A 19328-nucleotide genomic window follows, 5' to 3' on the forward strand; every position below is an offset into this window, starting at 1 on the left:
TGTTTGAGTCAGGAGCAGGAACCACAATAACATTTCGAATGATTTGTTTAGTCATATCCCCCCTTTTGAGTCATCATTTAATAGCATATAGTATTGTAAGGGCATGAGGGTGACTTGACAACAGAATTAAAATTTTTGGGTGAACTTTAAAAAACATACACTTTTGCTTCTCTGAGTGTCCTGTCCTTGTTTCAGTGGCACTTGCACTTCGAAGGCATTTGTCTTGTAACAAATTCATTTGAAGTTTATTAAGATTCAGGTATATAAAGAAAAAATTATAAACATAAGAGATATATAGATATACCTTTGAACAGCAAAATTCTGCAAAAGAATATGATACATACATACATACATACATACATACATACATACATACACACACACACACACACACACACACATATATATATATATATATATATATATATATATATATATATATATATATATACATATATATATACACAAGGATTAAGGCTTACAGACGTGGAATCGAAGGGTGTACCCAGCACGATATGCAGAGCATACTAAAAGAAGAAAGAAAGAATTCAAATTTCATCTAAAAAATCTTTACTAATAACATTTCTTTTAAACATGCTAGAGGCTGAGCATTTCATGTTAATTCTAATCAATACATTAAAGTACATCAAAAAGAGATTAATTTCAAAAATATTATTTACTTTCCATTATTTTTCCCTCCATCAACACTGTTAGTTTCCTAACATCACTTAAAATAAATAAATAATGTAGTTATGGAGTGTGGTTTTGAAAGTCTATGTATTTGTTGGAGTAAAACGACATTCTGTAACGTATTGAACATGCTAACTGAAATGTATTTAATACTTAGTGAAGAAGCCTTTATTTGTAATGACAGCTTCAAGACGCTTCCTGTATAAAGAAATTAATCGGCTGTAGTATTCAGGTGTGATTTTGTCCCATTCTTCTAAACATATTGTCTTTAAATCTTGTTCAATTGGATTCAAGTCAGGTGATTGACTGGGCCATTCTAACAAGTTTCCTTTGCTGTATGCTTTGGATCGTTGTCCTGCTGGAAGGTCCATCCACGTCTCATCTTCATAATGCTGGTGGATGGCAGCAGATTCTTCTCAAGAATCTCCCGGTAAAAGGGTCCATTCATTGTTCCTTCAATTATATGAAGTCTGCCAGTACCATGTGATGAAAAACAGCCCCACACCATGATGCTTCCACCTCCAAACTTCACTGTTGGTATAGTGTTTTTAGGGTGATGTGCAGTGCCATTTCTTCTCCAAACATGGTGTGTAGTATGTAGTATACACTCTCCCAGTATTTCATAGCCTTGTCCAAACGACTTGTAGTAAACTTTAAACGAGCTTCAACATGCCTTTTCTTTAGTAATGGAGTCTTGTGGGGTAAACATGAGCAGTAGAGAGCACTGCCTATTGTTTTCTCTGTGACAATGGCACCTGCTGCCTTCAAGTGTTTCTGGAGCTCTTTCTGAGTGGTCCTTGGCTCTTGGGCTACTCTTTTGACTATTCTTCTGACTCCCTGGTCAGAAATCACAGAAGCTCCTGTGCATGGCCGGGTGATGACGGAGTAATGTTGCTGCCACTTGTGGATAATGGCCCCAATGGTGCTTACTTGAGGATTCAGAATTTTTGAAATACGTCTGTATCCGATTCCATCAATATGTTTCGCAACAATAAGGTTGTGAAGGTCTTGGGAGAGCTCTTTGTTTTTACCCATCATGAGATGTTTCTTGTGTGACACCTTGGTAATGAAAAACCTTTTTATAGACCATCAATTTACTAACCCAGCTGATATTAATTTGCACAGATAGGAGGTATAATTACTTGTGGATTTCAGCTGGTTCCTTGCTTTACCTTGCCTTGGACAACTGCTTTTTCTTAGCGTCTTCAATAATTTTGACCCGTGTCATTCCACTTTATTACACATAACTTTATTTATGGACTTTGTGTTGTGAATTCTTTATATTTCTGGATTTCTTGAGTTAATACTGGTGTCTGATGAAAATTTGATGTGAATAGTCTCATTGGAAATATCCATCCATCCTCTACTGCTTACTCCTTTTAAGGGTCTCGGGGAAACTGTGGAGTCTATCCCAGGGAACATCGGCACAAGGCGGGGTACACCTTGGACAGGGTGCCAATCCATCGCAGGGCACAATCATACATACTCACACACCCATTCATGCACTACAGACACTTTGGACATGCCAGTCAGCCTACCATGCATGTCTTTGGACTGGGGGAGGAAACCGGAGTACCAGGAGGAAACCCCCGCAGCACGGGGAGAACATGCAAACTCCGCACACACATGGCCCCAGCGGGACTCGAACCCTGGACCCTGGAGGTGTGAGGCGAACGTGCTAAACACTAAGAAAGGATCAATGATTAATGATTAATTTTCAAAACATTACTCTAAACTCAAGGGCTTAAGTTGGACATGTGCTGTTATGTGGCTGAAAGTAAAAGAGGCATACCACAGGTAGCTCCACAAGGAATTGGTAAGGGTGAATCAGGGTTCAGGTGCATTTCAGGTCTTGTCTGTTCCACTACCATCTATCATTGGTGGGTGAATAAGCCCAGGGGGATAAACAGAGGGCTGATTCCCATTAATGCCTGCTGCATTCCTGGAAAGTCCTTGCTTTTCCCTGGAGCATAAGGCTCTAAAAATACACCTGTTTTGATGAGAACAAAGAAAGACGACTGGATGTTATTGGTGATCAAGGTTGAGTGTTAAATTCTCTGCAACTTTCTGTGAATCTGGTTAAAAATATATATTGTTCATGCGAATGCCTATAGAATGAAACAGCTGAAAGTCTGTAAATTTTGACAATAAACCTGATTTGCAATGGGAGTTGAATAATTTTGATTGCAACTGTATCTCTATCTATGTCTGGAATCAGCAGTGTGGGAATATGTCAGTACATCTACCCTTCCCACGTGCAGTGCTCTTGTCGGATGTCTCTGGCTCTGAAACTTTGCAACTCTGAGCACCCAGCATCATCTGGAAATCAGCCCAGAAAACTTCACTCTGGCCTGGGTAAGAGCACAAGGCCTGTCTCCCACACAACACAACACAACACACACACACACACACACACACACACACACACACACACACACACACACACACACACACACACACACCCTCCAGCTCCCTGCCAAATATGGGCTGTGTGTATACACAGAGCCTCTAAATTTAGCCTAATCATCATTTACAATAATATCAATGGTCTTTGTGCTTCTAAGCATGCGATTGGCATGTCTGGGGAATGCAGAACTGTGTTTGATAGAAGACAGGAAGAAGAAGCAACTTCCTGCTGTGATCTAACCTCAAATGATGTGGTTGTCTGCCTAAAGCACTAATCCCTATCCCACAATGACACTGTTATTCATAACAAAACTATTATTTGTGGTGCATCCAAGTGTATTTGACAATAACAGTTCTCCAGATTTGGGCTTTCCCCCCCTTTTCCTTAAAGTGCACCTATTATGGTTTTTTCAGATATTACCTTTCATGTAGTGTGTTATAGAGCTGTTTTTGAATGTAAAAAGTCTGCAAAGTTTAAAAAATCAAAGCGCACAACAAACGGGGTTATTGACTCCCAAAGAAGGAAGCGATTCTGAACAGCTGAAACGAGTCGTTAGTAATTCCAGACTTACTTCCTGTACTAACCTACGTAGGTTTGTAACAAAAAGCCCCGCCTCTGGTCTTCATTGGCTACTCGTTGACAGACGGAGGTGATACTCGTTATGGTAGTGGGCGTTTCCTTTTTGAAACACGCTGACAGTGGTAGACCAATCACAACAAACTGGGACATCTGACCAATCAGAGCAGAGTATGCTCTCTGAAAGGAAGAGTTTAGAATGAATCCTTTAGAACAGATCATTTAACGAGTCGTTTGTGACGCTGGGGGAAAAAGATAATGCTGCAGTTTTAATTATGAGCACATTAAAGTGTTTTTAGACCTTGGATGCATGTATGAGACCTTCAAAACAAAATTAGGCACGTTTCAAAACCATAATAGATGCGCTTTAAATTAAAAAGAGAGCGTAGAATAAGTCTCCAAAAGAGACATTCAATATGGTTCAGGTTACCATAAAGACATTTTTCAGATCATAATGATTGGATACGAAAAGGTTAACCCCTTCCTATACTGTATATCTGCATAAACATTGTTAAACCTTACTACGAGAGGGTTTGTCAAAGTGCCAAAACGGGTCCTGCTCTTGGAGTAACGGGTCCGAAGGGTTTAGATAGTATGCCTCTCTGCAATCTCTCTGGGTCAGAGGTGACATTACAGATTAATGACTGTTTTAATGGCTGTGCCAAGAACTTGATATCACAGCAACAGTGCAAATTGCATTCATAGCATATCTCCACCGACAGTTTAATTGGCCCTGCCTATGTTCAAAGTCTTCTCAGCAGCTAACATTAATAACACTCATAATAAATGAAACTGAATATGTTAATTTTTCAGATGAGTTGCCTGAGTGGTGAGGCGCGAGGTCAAATAGATATGTGGGAGCATGAGGTCTACTATTTCCGTCAGTTAGACAAAGAACTGGTCCATGCAGGCCATTATATTTCCCCTCTAACAACAAATTATTCAGCCTTACTTCTTGAATGAATAACATTCGTGAGTAAACCATATGTCTTCAAGAAAAACGTGCTGAATTAAAATGGTGTAATAACAAAGATATGTGAGCGATTGCATAATTCACTTCATTACTTAAACCCTGCTCTCATGCACTTTTTTGATTTGCTCTGAAGAAAGGAAGACAGAAAGGAAGAAAGGAAAAATATCACATGGAGTATAGTAACGCTCACAGATAACAGAAAACCCTCTTTCTTACCCAGAGGGCTAGCAGATTGTTTGTCTCCATTTTAATTAACATCCCATGCTCAATTAAAAATATTCATTTACCAAAATCATTCCTCATGATTAATTTAGCCCGAGTGTACCTTTATCATGGCACCATCTGCTTGTTGTGCATTTTCTTCCTGCCCCTCTTTGTCCATATCTCCCCCCTCTCTCTCTTTCACACACAAACACACACACACATACACACACACGGATCTGGATATACCATCCATGAAATGGCTTCCTACCTCAATATGAAAAAGATTTCTTTCTGGGACAAAGCATGGCTTTGTGGGAGGTGTGTGAAAAGAGGAAGGGAGAAAGATTTAGCCTGGAGTGACCTCCGGAGATGACATGAAAAAAAAGGAAACCGCTGCAGAAAAAAGGGCTAAAACAAAGAGGACTTGTGTCTGTTGTGAAATGCGTAATTACATCCTTTGAGTTCTAATGTTACAGACACCTTGGCTCTGTTGCTTCAGTGTAGTGTAACAGGGTGTCATTGACTGTTGTTGATGTTTTTAAAAGCTCATCTCTTTCTTTTACACACACACACACACACACACACACACACACACACACACACACACACACACACACACACACACATGTAAATACCCACATATGTACACACCCAGCAGACACACCTCTTTCTCACTGACTTAGGAGAAAGGAGTCCTGCTCTGTCTCTCAGTGCTCTTGCCTGTGGGCAGTGTAAACATACAGGTCTTTCAGTGCCGTGAAGGGACAGTTAGCTCTACTGCACATAATGCATGGGCACAGTAGTCATCTAGTAGTCTAAAGAGGCAATTATGTCAAATCATCAGCGCCTCTGTCTGAGGGACTAACCACAACTATGAACCACCAAAAAAACATGCCATCATGTTTTCCACTTGTATACCATTCCTTCAGCTGCATACGTGGGATAGAACCCAGAAGTGTGTTTGAACAAAAGTGTATCTAGTGTGAATGTTCTTGTCTTTCATTTCAAATCAGCCTCAGAAGCATTATTCATACCTTCTGCACAAAAGCATTGCATTATATAAACACACCGTATGTGTGTCATTTAGCTCTTGTGTATGTATGAGTGTTTGTAGCTACCATATGTGTGTGACTAACATGCATATGTGTGACTAAGATATTTCCAGGCTACTGTCTGCGAGCCTGTCTGGACTTTGCCTGTCTTACTTCACTGGTTAAAAATGTTATAGTCGAGAGCCTTGTTGTTCTTGTTGCTGTGTTTTTCTTGTTTCAGTCGGCTGAATCTTGTGAAATGTTTATCTCCCTAACCCAGTAATAAAAGGCTTGCTCACTGTAATGGTTCAGCATGAGATGACTTGCTCAGATCCATATCTTATGTTTATGAGTTTTGCTTTACAGTCTGAGTAGATGGCTGTGCAACATAAATTAAATATGTGTATGGGTCCACTGCAAGGCTTTGTCAAAAACTTAAAGTGCATCTATTATGCTTTTTCAGATATTACCTTTCATGCGGTGTGTTATAGAGCTGGTTGTGAATGTAAAAAGTCTGCAAAGTTTCAAAAATCAAAGTGTACGGCAAACAGGGTTATTGATTCCCAAAAGAAGGAGCCGATTCTGAACAGCTGAAACGAGTTGTTAGTAATTCCAGACTTACTTCCTGTACTAACCTACGTAGGTTTGTAACAAAAAGCCCCGCCTCTGGTCTTCATCGGCTGCTTGCTAACACACGGAGCTGATACTCGTTATGGTAGTGGGCGTTTCCTTTTTGAAACATGCTGACAGCAGTAGACCAATCACAACAGACTGGGACATCTGACCAATCAGAGCAGAGTATGCTCTCTGATAGGAGGAGTTTAGAATGAATCCTTTAGAACGGATCATTTAATGAGTCGTTTGTGACACTGAGGGAAAAAGGTAATGCTGCAGTTTAAATTATTAGCACGTTTAAGTGTTTTTGATCTTGGATGCATGTAAATCTATTGTATGAGACCTTTAAAACAAACTTAGGAATGTTTCAAAACCATAATTGGTGCGCTTTTACCCTTGTGTGGTGTTCACTTTTTGGACCTTTTGGTAGTGCTCAGGTCAAATTGACATGGGACATTATTTGGGTTTTAAAAGCAACACAGAAATAAAACATTAGATAATTTTTTTATTATCTAATATTTTGCAGCGCTTCCTTTTATTGCCACCGGCTGCAATCTAGAATAATGGAATTTTTTTTCACCACTCCTCCTAACACACACACACACACACACACACACACACACACACACACACACACACACACACACATACACATACACACACACACACACACACACACACACACACACACACACACACACACACACAAGCTGTCCCTTCTGAACGTGCAGTGTCACCAGTGCCTTGTCTAGCTCCTCTAGAACAAGACGTCTTCTTTGGAGCGTCCTCTGGTTCCGGTCTGGGTTAATTGCCATCCAAATTACAAATGTGTTGTAGGCTGAGACATCCAGGGTATCGAATAAGTTCACGAGTGGCCACAGTAAAATTCTTCTTTGGTAGCTGTAGCAGGACAGCAATTTGTCTAAGTTGTCTACCCCTCCTTTGGTGCCGTTATAATCAGATATGACTTTTGGCTTACGGTCCTCCCGGCCACTGATCCTTCCATCCTTGTGTAGAGTGCTCAAGAGCATCACATGTTTGCCCTTTTTGGGTATGTAGGATAACAGGGCAGTGTTGGCTGTAAACACAAAGCTGGAGGAATGGACTGGTCTTTTCTTTACAGTTAGAAGCTGAGGTGGGAGCTCTGTCTAGTTTTTTATAATTGTCCCGACCATTGTCAGCTTTCTTTTGAGAAGTTCCTGTCCCAGGCTGTACAATGTAAAAGAATTATCGCAGGTGTTGTTGTGGCCATTGAGGCCCTGCGACATATCCAGCACCACCCGTGTCCCCTGGTTTCACTCAGGGACTCCCCCATCTGGCCTCCATGTGTAAATTTGCATGTTTCATGCATAAGATGAAACACAATCACAGACAGTCCAGATATGTATGTATGTGTGTGTGTGTGTGTGTGTTGTATGTTTCTGTGTGTCTCATTGTATGAAGGACATAAATGTGCGGGGGCATTGTAACATGTGTACTCAAAGATGTTTTTTTTTTTTCTTTTACATGTTCTTCACATAAAACAAGCCAAGGCCATGGAGTTTCAGGATAAAAATGCTTGCATAATTTTTCTTTTAGTAAAAATTTTAAATGAGTCAATTTGACCTGAACACCAAGTACCTCTGAAAATGTGGCATGGGGGACTATGATCTTTGAGACTGCACAAATTGACTATAGGGAGTTTAATAGCGAGAGGAAAAGAGGGTGGTGAGAAGTGAGTCTAGGAAATAGAGGGCATATGGTTAGAATTTGAATGGAAGCCTGTAAACCCATGAGGTAGATAGAAGAGAGGAAGTTAGTGAGTGGGGAAGGGGGTGAATTTGGAATTTATTTACCATTTTCCCTGAGGGTGCCTTCAGCCCAGGAGATCCCAGATGGAGTAGTATATATGAGTGAGTGACAGTCTGAGAATGGAGGAAAAGTCTGGTCCAGCTGTGATTACCTCATTGTTACCACAGGTGTGCAACATTACTGTGCTTTTAGCCAATGCAGTTTCCTTTCTAGTCAACTATATACAGTGCATCCGGAAAGTATTCACAGCGCTTCACTTTTCCCACATTTTGTTATGTTACAGCCTTATTCCAAAATGGATTAAATTCATTATTTTCCTCAGAATTCTACAAACAATACCCCATAATGACAACGTGAAAGAAGTTTTTTGAAATCTTTGCAAATTTATTAAAAATAAAAACAAAAAAAGCACATGTACATAAGTATTTACAGCCTATGCTCAATACTTTGTTGAAGCACCTTTGGCACTAATTACAGCCTCAAGTCTTTTAGAGAATGATGCTACAAGCTTGGCACACCTATTTTTGGGCAGTTTCTCCCATTCTTCTTTTGCAGGACCTCTCAAGCTCCATCAGGTTGGATGGGGAGCGTCGGTGCACAGCTATTTTCAGATCTCTCCAGAGATGTTCAATCGGGTTCAAGTCTGGGCTCTGGCTGGGCCACTCAAGGACATTCACACAGTTGTCCTGTAGCCACTCCTTCATTATCTTGGCTGTGTGCTTAGGGTCGTTGTCCTGTTGGAAGATGAACCTTTGCCTCAGTCTGAGGTCCAGAGTGCTCTGGAGCAGGTTTTCATCAAGGATCTCTCTGTACATTGCTGCATTCATCTTTCCCTCGATCCTGACTAGTCTCCCAGTTCCTGCCGCTGAAAAACATCCCCACAGCATGATGCCGCCACCACCATGCTTCACTGTAGGGATGGTATTGGCCAGGTGATGACTGGTGCCTGGTTTCCTTCAGACATGACGCTTGCAATTCAGGCCAAAGAGTTCAATCTTTGTTTCATCAGACCAGAGAATTTTGTTTCTCATAGTCTGATACTCCTTCAGGCGGGCTGTCATGTGTCTTTTACTGAGGAGTGGTCTCCATCTGGCCACTCTACCATAAAGGCCTGATTGGTGGAGTGCTGCAGAGATGGTTGTTCTTCTGGACGGTTCTCCTCTCTCCGCAGGGACACGCTGGAGCTCTGTCAAAGTGACCTTCGGGGTTTTGTTCACCTCCCTGACTAAGGCCCTTCTCCCCCAATTGCTCAGTTTGGCCGGGTGGCCAGCTCTAGGAAGAGTCCTGGTGGTTCCAGACTTCTTCCATTTATGGATGATGGAGGCCACTGTGCTCATTGGGACCTTCAATGCTGCAGAAATGTTTCTGTACTCTTCCCCAGATCTGTGCCTGCGATACAATCCTGTCCCGGAGGTCTCCAGACAATTCCTTGGACTCCGTGGCATGGTTTGTGCTCTGATATGCATTGTTAACTGTGGGACCTTATATAGACAGGTGTGTGCCTTTCCAAATCATGTCCAATCAACTGAATTTACCACTGGTGGACTCCAATCAAGTTGTAGAAACATCTCAAGGATGATCAGTGGAACAGGATGCACCTAAGCTCAATTCTGAGTATCATGGCAAAGGCTGTGAATACTTATGTACATGTGCTTTTTTGTTTTTTATTTTTAATAAATTTGCAAAGATTTCAAACAAACGTCTTTCACGTTGTCATTGTGGGGTATTGTTTGTAGAATTTTGAGGAAAATAATGAATTTAATCCATTTTGGAATAAGGCTGTAAAATAACAAAATGTGGGAAAAGTGAAGTGCTGTGAATACTTTCCGGATGCACTATAGATATAGAAATGGACAAACACATTCTGTTTCCAAAGGATCACATGGCAAAGCACATTCTGTTTTGAAAGGATAACGAAGGGTCACGTCCAGTCGCTCTGTTCATGAGACATCAACATTTCACTCATACAATACATTGAACCAAATACATTCATCAAATTTAAGCTTTCTGCTTATGAGTTTGCTTTGCAGCTGTTGCTCTTTTATCACGTACACTGCGGTATATACTGGATTTCAACCCACTACCTGGATCATTTTTGACCATCCATACATCCATCCATCTTCTACTGCTTACTCCTTCTTCAGGGTTGCGGGGGCACCTGGAGCCTATCCCAGGGAGCATTGGGCACAAGGCGGGGTACACCCTGGACAGGGTGTCAGGGATCATTTTTGTGTTTTGGATTATTGTATAGTATCCAAGAACATGACACCAGTTTAATCTATGGCTAAAATAATAAGTAAATAAATAAATAAAATAAAAATAAACAAATTTGATTCTAGATCTTGTAAGTTGCACAGAAAGTTTGCCAACTCCATTATTGTGCCATTTGTAAACCTACAGTGACTTGCATTAATATATTTTTCATTTATAAATACCTTTGCAAGCTATATTGATTTTTCCTGTACATTTAAGTATACTTTATGTGTACTTTGTAAAATAACTTTACTTAGAACATAGCCTGAAAGGGAAGCTCTTTTGTTGGGTTCTACAACCTTTAAGATTCCCCTAAAAAGCTATTGCTAAGCTAGTGCTAGACGGAATCTTTCCATAAGAGTGTACAGGCATGGAAGAGCTTCATGAATTTATATTTATTCAATGTACAGCATCTCAGGATAAGAACAAAAGGAAATGTGAAGCCATAAATATATAGTGAATAAAGCCCAGAAATACCCCTTTTCATGGAACAAAGATCACTGCATCCCACCAAGATTATAAGTTTTGTGCAGAAGTAGTTTTTCACTTCCTTTTCCAACCAAGTTCTCCTGTAAACTGCTATCTCTAGTCAGCTGTCTGAACAAATAGACCAGCTTTAATCAAAGTAATGCACCTATTAACATTCACTGTTTATTTATTTACTTATTTATTACAGTTTTGTATAATTCAATTATAATCAGGACATTAGTCTTCTTTAGTAATGGGGTTGCAATGAATAACCATTAATGGAAATCTTTTCTATTTCATATAACAGCTTTTAAGATACAAGGGCACTGATGTGAGCTGTTCATGTAGGTGAAGGTGAACTGCTGTTACAGTATTTAGCTTCTATGAAGCTTTGTTGATGTAGAGACATAGACTGTAGCAAATAACAGCAGCCCCAGATTCAACTGATGGTCCTTTGTCCAATTTCTTCAAAAGACCACTAAGTGTAATTAGTTTATGTGATTCTTGATAATGCTCACCATTAGAGAGGAATCTCACCTTTCACTGTCAACCAAAACAAAGCAGAGGTAAAATTCTGTGGCCTATAAAGCCCTGGGTTCAAGACAATGGATGATAAATTGGTATGTCAGTACTATGGGCTTGTCTTTGTTCCATGTGGCTCCATACTCCCTCACTCCTGCATGCAAAAATGCAAAGACACAAATGTATGCCCACATACGCAAACTCATGGTGACACTAATGATATCAAGAGGTTAGAGATACTGGTGTGAGCCACTCTCTCAGACGTATTTATACATTTCAAACTTTCAAATGTGAACTCTGCGAGTCATAGACTGTAGAATATAAACACTTTTTTTTTTTTTTTTTTTTTTTAAATGCTATCTGTCCATCTGTCTTGGTCAACACCATCATCTGTCTCTCTCCCTTTTTTCACTCACTGCATTCACCTTTTCTTTAAGCTTAAAAATGTTATCCTTCCTTCTTTCAGGATCCTCAATATCTTCTCTCTTTAATGAAAAATATGCAGTTTCATGCAATGTCAGATTTGGGCTTGCCCATGTATAGAATGATTTATGAGAAGGTGAGATGTAGGGGACAGAATCTTGGGTCAAGCTTGGGTTCCATGAATTTGCTATCCATCATCTCGCATTATTATGTATTGTCTTTGGTCATAAATACAGTTGATTAATGGCTTTTATCGGTATGATGACCACAGGGCAAATAGAAGGGTAATTGTAGAGGAAGGATAAAAAGGTGGCGATGCCAAACAGTGTTTGTCTAACCTTGTCTACATCTATATCACATCTAAATAGTAGCTTTAGGCTCACTGGTACACTTTTCTGTCACTTTAATGGACAATTAGGCATTATATCGCTAATTATTGAAATCTAATCAGTGACATACAAAAAAAAAAAAAGGTATTACAAATGCTTCACTGAAGATTGTATGATTAGAAATTTGTAAGGTGTCATGTTGGTCAGCTGGAAATTTTGCAATTAAAATGGCAAACTTTAAAAATCTGTATATTGTTACCATGATACTTGCCAATGAATAAGTTCAGTACTTTGACATCCTCCCAGTACTATTAAGCAGCCTCCCAGAAACTAATTTTGTGTGCTTGTATGTTTGTTAGCTGAATTATTGCTCCTCTCACTCCCACTCAGGCCCACTGACATGTAGCACTTGTATCCGGATTCAAGTTAACATTGAAAAAGTTCCTTCTCCTTCTTCTCCTCAAATTGACTAAATGCGTCAAATTCTGCATTTGTCATTTCCTCATTGATCAGATTGGGATTATGTAGGATGGTGAGAAGCGAGAGGAGAGGAGGATAAGAGTGGGAGGAACAGGAAGGCATAGAGAAACGCTTCCACTAATGAGTAAGAAATATTCAGCCTGTTCCAGAAGCCTCCTTGTGTCTGTCTATGAAACATGGTGGTTGTACAGATAATGTCCAGATATGATCCTGCAGCAGCACAGCAAAGGAACACTAGACTTTTTTATTTTATTTATTTATTTATTTTTTTAACCATTTTCCTCCAAATCCTGCAAAATTTCTAATCAGACCAGAAAATAAGACAGTCCAGTTAGAGACGTTACGTTAAATGGGGATGAGGGTGAAGGTTACAGAGGGGCCAGAGGTAAGAAAGGCTTAAGATTAGCAATACAGCCTTTTATAGTACAGCTATGACATGTAGGAGGAACAGCAGTTGAGCCCTGGACTCGCTGCTTTGGCAGGTCTGTGTATATAAAAACTATCATCAGCTGCAGGTGTGGTGTTTTCTTTTTCTTCAGCAATTCAAATGAGCTCTAATAAAATTCTTCATGGCTATACCATTGATTAAATTCCTTGCTTCTTTGGTGCCACATGCCCAGTAATGGCGACATGCATATTGATGTCAGTAGTAGAATATTAAATGAGATGGGGAGGGGGCCGAATGTTCTAGGAGCGATATAATTCAATGAAATTCATATTTCACCAGGGTGAATTGGGCACATTGTTGTTTTCTCCATAACTCATGGGAGTTACAGCTCTGATGAGGTGCAAGAAAAAACAGTGGGAATGGCTCCCGAGGGTGTCTGTGGGTATTCTTAAGGCAAAGAAAATGCATTTACATAGATTAGACTATTTGTAACATCGTTCTAACTATGAGGGAATTTCACTGACAGGAATTTTTCAGATTTGCTTTGAGCCACCTTACAGCCAAGTACATACCTTATAATGGGAAAGTTTAATTACACCTGGCTTAACACTCTTCAGTTCTAATCCTACTAATGTGCAAAGTTAGTAATGAAACATGACAAATGATTGAAAGATGTTTAAAATTGGTCTGATACAATTATAGATATGATATGATACTTTATGACCATTGTACAATTATTTTAGATAATTTATCTTTTGTAATATAATTTCTTCACAAATAGGTATTTTAGTGATTCTTAATGCAATAATGATGAATTAAAATAAAGAAAATTCATGCTAACACTGTAAACATAAATAAATGTCAGTCTTTATTATATGCATTTTATTGTGCATTATATGCCACTTTGAAGTCCATACAGGATCTCGCAGAGTTTTTTTGTTATCATTGCAGCCAAAAATGCTGGATTTTGCTGCGGCTCTTTTCAAAATTTGCGATGCAATTTGCGGAGTTTTTTGTGCTTTTTTTGCAGAAAACTACTTGAATTGGCCAAATTGGCGCAGTGATGTTTATCGGTACATGTTTTGATGATGATAATTTGGAAAAATTGTAAGCTCCCGCGAATACTGTGGATTATCCTTGATTTTGCATTCATTTCTGTGAGGGCAAAAGCTCCAAATCCTCGAGGGTCTGATTTTGAAGAAGATACCATTAAATATTTAGCAAGGCTTACTATAGGGATGCAGACCTGAGATTAATAAACATTCTATAGTCTGTAAGTTTGTAGCCAATTCTAAAAAGGTTAGGAAAGTTAAATATGAAATATAAAACATCTGTCTGCTTTATGAGGGCTTAAATTGAACTGGTAAGGAGAATAGTATGTCTGCCTTTACATACAACTATGTGCCTTTTCAGTGGTGCTTGAAAGTTTGTGAACCTTTTAGAATTGTCTATATTTTGGCATAAATATGAGCTAAAACAACATCAGATTTTCACAGAAGTCGTAAAAGTAGATAAAGAAAACCCAATGAGACAAAACTATTATACTTGGTCATTTATTTATTCAGGAAAATGATCTAATATTCCATATCTGTGAGGGGCAAAAGTATGTGAACCTTTGCTTTCAGTATCTGGTGTGACCCCCGTTTGCACCAATAACTGTAACTGAACGTTTCTGGTAACTATTGATCAGTCCTGCACATCGTTATGGAGGAATTTTAGCCCATCCTCAGTACAGAACAGCTTCAACTCTGGAATGTTGGTGGGTTTCCTCATATGAACTGCTTGCTTCAGGTTCTTCCACAACATTTCTATTCGATTAAGGCCAGGACTTTGACTTGGCCATTCCAAAACATTAACTTTAGCGTGATCTTTGTTGGTTGACCACTCCTGGGGAAGGTAACAATGGTCTTGAATTTCCTCAATTTGTACACAATCTGTCTGACTGTGGATTGGTGGAGTCCAAACTCTTTAGAGATGGTTTCGTAACCTTTTCCAGCTTGTTGGCCATCAACAACTCTTTTTCTGAGGTCCATCCACAAACATGTGTTGTGAAGACTCTGATGAATCCCTGTTCTTGAAATAAAACAGGGTACTCACTCACACCTCATTGTCATCCCATTGATTGAAAACACCTGACTCTAATTTCACCTTCAGATTATCTGATAATCGTAGTGGTTCACATACTTTTGCCACTCACAGAAATGTAATATTGGATCATTTTCCTCAATAAATAAATGACCAACTATAATAATTTTGTTTCATTTGTTTAAATAGGTTCTCTTAGTCTACCTTTAGGACTTGTTTGAAAATCTGTTGATGTTTTAGATCATATTTATGCAGATATATAGAAAATTCTAAAGGGTTCACGACCTTTCAAGCAACACTGTATGTCAGAATTTCATCATGCTCAGTTAACAAGCTTCACTAAAGTGCAACTAATTTAAATACCTAACACAACTCTTGTTTAGAAACCTATTTACCAGCCCAGATGATCTTCCTTTATCAGGAGCAACCAGAATTAACCCTTTTCATTGCTCTTTCATTCCACAGAGAGAGAGAGAGAGAGAGAGAGAGAGAGAGAGAGAGAGAGAGAGAGAGAGAGAGAGAGAGAGAGAGAGAGAGAGAGAGAGAGAGAGAGAGACTTCAGTAGTAGACATTTTCAGATTACTCTACACTAGATAACATCTAGGGTGAGAAGCTTAATTGAAGTATTCAAGGGTGTAATTACTACTGATGTATTGGCTGAAAGCTGGGATGTGCAGTCATGTCCAGTACAAGTCAAATCATCGACAGGCTCTCTGATCGTACTCTATGGCACTGCTTTGGTTCAATCCAGACATAATCAGTGCAGTCAATAAGCCATTGGAATGACGCTGCTAAAACCTTACAGGCTCCAAAGATGTTGTAAAAGATATTGCTTACTGTAAGGAGCAAGACTGTAAAAGACATTTATTGATGAAGCAGATTACAAGTGCAGTCAAACTTAGCTGGATTTAGCTGAAATGCCTACAAGAAAGTGAGAAATATTAGACTGTAATAGACTGTTGATGATAACAAAAGCCTACTTACATGATCTAAATCATAGGGTGAATGTATCTATTGACGTGTACATAAAAGAGCTATGATTGCCTTTTGCTTCACAATGTATTGGTATATCAGAATGCTTTATAAACTCATGTATCATCAAAGAATTATTACAAAGGACAGATATGCACTTTTAAGCATTAATTCAAGATTAATGCCAAACTCTGTCTACTAACAAATATGAATCCCTGAAAATGATTACCTTATAAAACTACAAAGAAAAAAAAGATATGTGATGTACAAAAACAATAACAAGATGGCATAAAATAAATGAGAAAACTATATGCTGAAAACCTGCTCTTGGCACTGTGGATACACAGATGTGTTTAAGCTGATTTGTTTCAAGGAATAAGAAGGCTGGGATTGAAGAACAAGTGTGTCATTGCTCATTTAGAATCGGGGGTTTGTGGTAGCATAATACTTAAGAGGGTAAAGCTGATCCCCATGAATAAACACACAAACACATTTGAGCTTATCTTGTCAGATTGAATATTCTAATCTTCTTTGGGAGAGATTATGTGGTTAGCACTTGTGGTATTTGGTAAAACAGCCAGTGAGGGAAGCCCTGAAGCTCAGTCATCACCTCAATAACATATTAAATTTTTTTTTAAAGTCAGTGTTATAAACACAGACTGAATTTTTACTTAAACAAATACCTCCATATGCAATATATGATACTTGTATTCCAATAGACTACAGTATATTAAAATGAAGTACACACACATTTACCAGAATACTATTCACATGGGTAAATTGTATTTTTACACATTTTGGTTTACACAATTTATTCATAAATTCATGTTATTAACAAACAACAAAGAGTGTCAGGGCTCTAGGACTTCTACTAGGAATTCTGTTATTTCAATAACAGCCATTCAATATGCAACACTCAATCACAGGCCATGATTCCTGTCATATTAAAGTCTAAAGGAAAGGGGGAGTTAGAAATGACAGGAACATGCTAAAAAAGTAATTAAACCAAACAGATGACTTAATGACCACTGTTACACCTTTAGTTGGGTTATACATAGGGTGCACTCATCTCACAAAAGCCTCTTTTACAACCATATAAATAAGAATTTGATTGTTATTTAATGAAGTCATTAATTATTGGATCACTGTATATAAATCCCAGGATGATACACATCCATCTTCCAATGAATAACCAACAAAGAAAAGGAGGACAAGCAGATGGGCCGTATGGTGCGTGTCTGAGTGTGCTTGCATTTTACAACACATTTCACAGTTGAAAGAATCATGCACGTGACTGCAATTTTATGGTGGACTGATTTGCATGATGGAGTGGTGTGGTTAAAGAGCAAACACAACACATAACCCCTCTTAAGCTGTCCTATAGACAGAAAGAGAGAGGTAGGGTGTTCATTGTGCTTCTGATAATAAGCTGTGGGGAAGTACTTTTACTCTACTCTTCCTAATTGCTTTACTATTTAGATAAACTTTAACAGACTGTGATCCATGGACTAAACATGCTGTTAAATCAGTCCAGATAGAGAATGTGCAAAACAGATGACATGATTTAGTTCCAACTACCACATCTAAAATCACATCTGCACGATTTAATAATGATACAAATGTAATTAATATTTGTTCGGACTAACAATAAACCATCTCTGTAAACCATGTAATTTATATGATGGTATGCACCTGATGACCGAAAAACAAACAAACAAACAAACAAACAAACAAACAAACAAAAAAGCTAAGTCGCTCACTTAACCATTCTGGAGGGCACTGAATTGCAGTAGCTGTGTTTTCTGCTTTATATTCAGTTAAGGGTGTTAACTGATTCCATCGTTCGGTTGTGCTGTTTTAAAATGACAGTGTGAAATTCAAATACGTTAATAAAGCCTCCCAGGGCTCTGTATGGCCAATGTGACTGGGCAGCTGGCAGCTGAATCAGTCCGACTCAGTTGAGTTATTAATGACTGGCTGGTGTGCAGCAGCAGTACAGTGAGATGTCACTTCATAATTTGATTCCATTTACACAACCATACCAGCCAAATCAGTGGTCTGTTGGCTTTATTGACCCATACACAGCTCTAGCTCAATTGACCTTGCTGCTGAAAAAGCAGGTGATATGGAGCAATGTACCATTAAATCCAGAGTGTGTACAGAGAAAGGGAGAGAAGAATGAGAAATTTACATTTGAAGAATGAGAAATTTACAGTTGAAATCTTAAAGCACACTGGGTTTTCCAGTCTATATAGCTAACCAGTTAGTTTCTCTGTAGCTACTAAATAACTTCTAATAAGTCTTACACATTTAACTAATAGAACGTTTCTTCTAGGAACGTATCCATATTTTTCTTTAACCTATCAATTTTCAGTAAGCTTTTAAAACATTTGTTTAGAACTATAAGATACTAATGGTCTAAAATAGCTTACAGTGACATGGGGCCCCATCTACCAATGTAAATTTCCGGGATCCGAATGTTATCGATGGTTTTCAAAAGATTACGATGAAAAGTCAGTGAAGCCGTACAGGTCATTGTGGCCATGTGGTCAAACCCTCAACCGGTCAGGCAGACCACAGAATCAAAGTACCAGCATGCCTTTACACAGCCTACTTACTGGTAAAAGTAAACAAGGAGCTCAGACAAGAAAAAAAAAAGAAAAAAAAAAAAGACTGATTTAATGAACTACAGCTGTTAAACATGGCAAACACTAAACTCCACATAACATAGGGCTAAATTATCAATGAAAATAACAACAACGACAACAACAACAAACCCATGTACATATGATTCATTATTGATCTTCTCAATACCAAACTTACACTAGGTACCCTAAACCTACTTTATATTGCAGATCTGCTTGGTGTCATTATATATATATATATATATATATATATATATATATATATATATATATATATATATATATATATATATATATATATATAATTCAGTGGACCAATAAATTGAATTCATTTAATTAGTTGTGTTAATATGTTTCTTTACATAAAACATCTATTTCAATATTCAGTAGTCCTAGAGGCTTATTTATATGCTACATTACGTGCTTAGTTTCCGGAACATGTGTTTCTTTTCCAAGTATAGCGTGCTCGTTTAAGA

The 19328-nt window shown here is 38.6% G+C and overlaps 1 long non-coding RNA gene across 1 annotated transcript; it reads right to left on the minus strand.

Annotated features, from left to right (window-relative positions):
• Positions 1–480: 480 nt before the first annotated feature.
• LOC128632918 (uncharacterized) lies at positions 481–6056 on the minus strand. The gene is made up of 3 exons (XR_008396557.1): positions 4972–6056; positions 2483–2680; positions 481–2375 (listed from the first exon to the last, which is right to left on the minus strand). It is a non-coding gene; the product is annotated as an uncharacterized LOC128632918 (long non-coding RNA).
• Positions 6057–19328: the final 13272 nt, after the last annotated feature.

This window comes from Ictalurus punctatus, chromosome 6 (assembly GCF_001660625.3).
Source record: "Ictalurus punctatus breed USDA103 chromosome 6, Coco_2.0, whole genome shotgun sequence".
In the NCBI taxonomy this organism is placed as follows: Eukaryota; Metazoa; Chordata; class Actinopteri; order Siluriformes; family Ictaluridae; genus Ictalurus; species Ictalurus punctatus.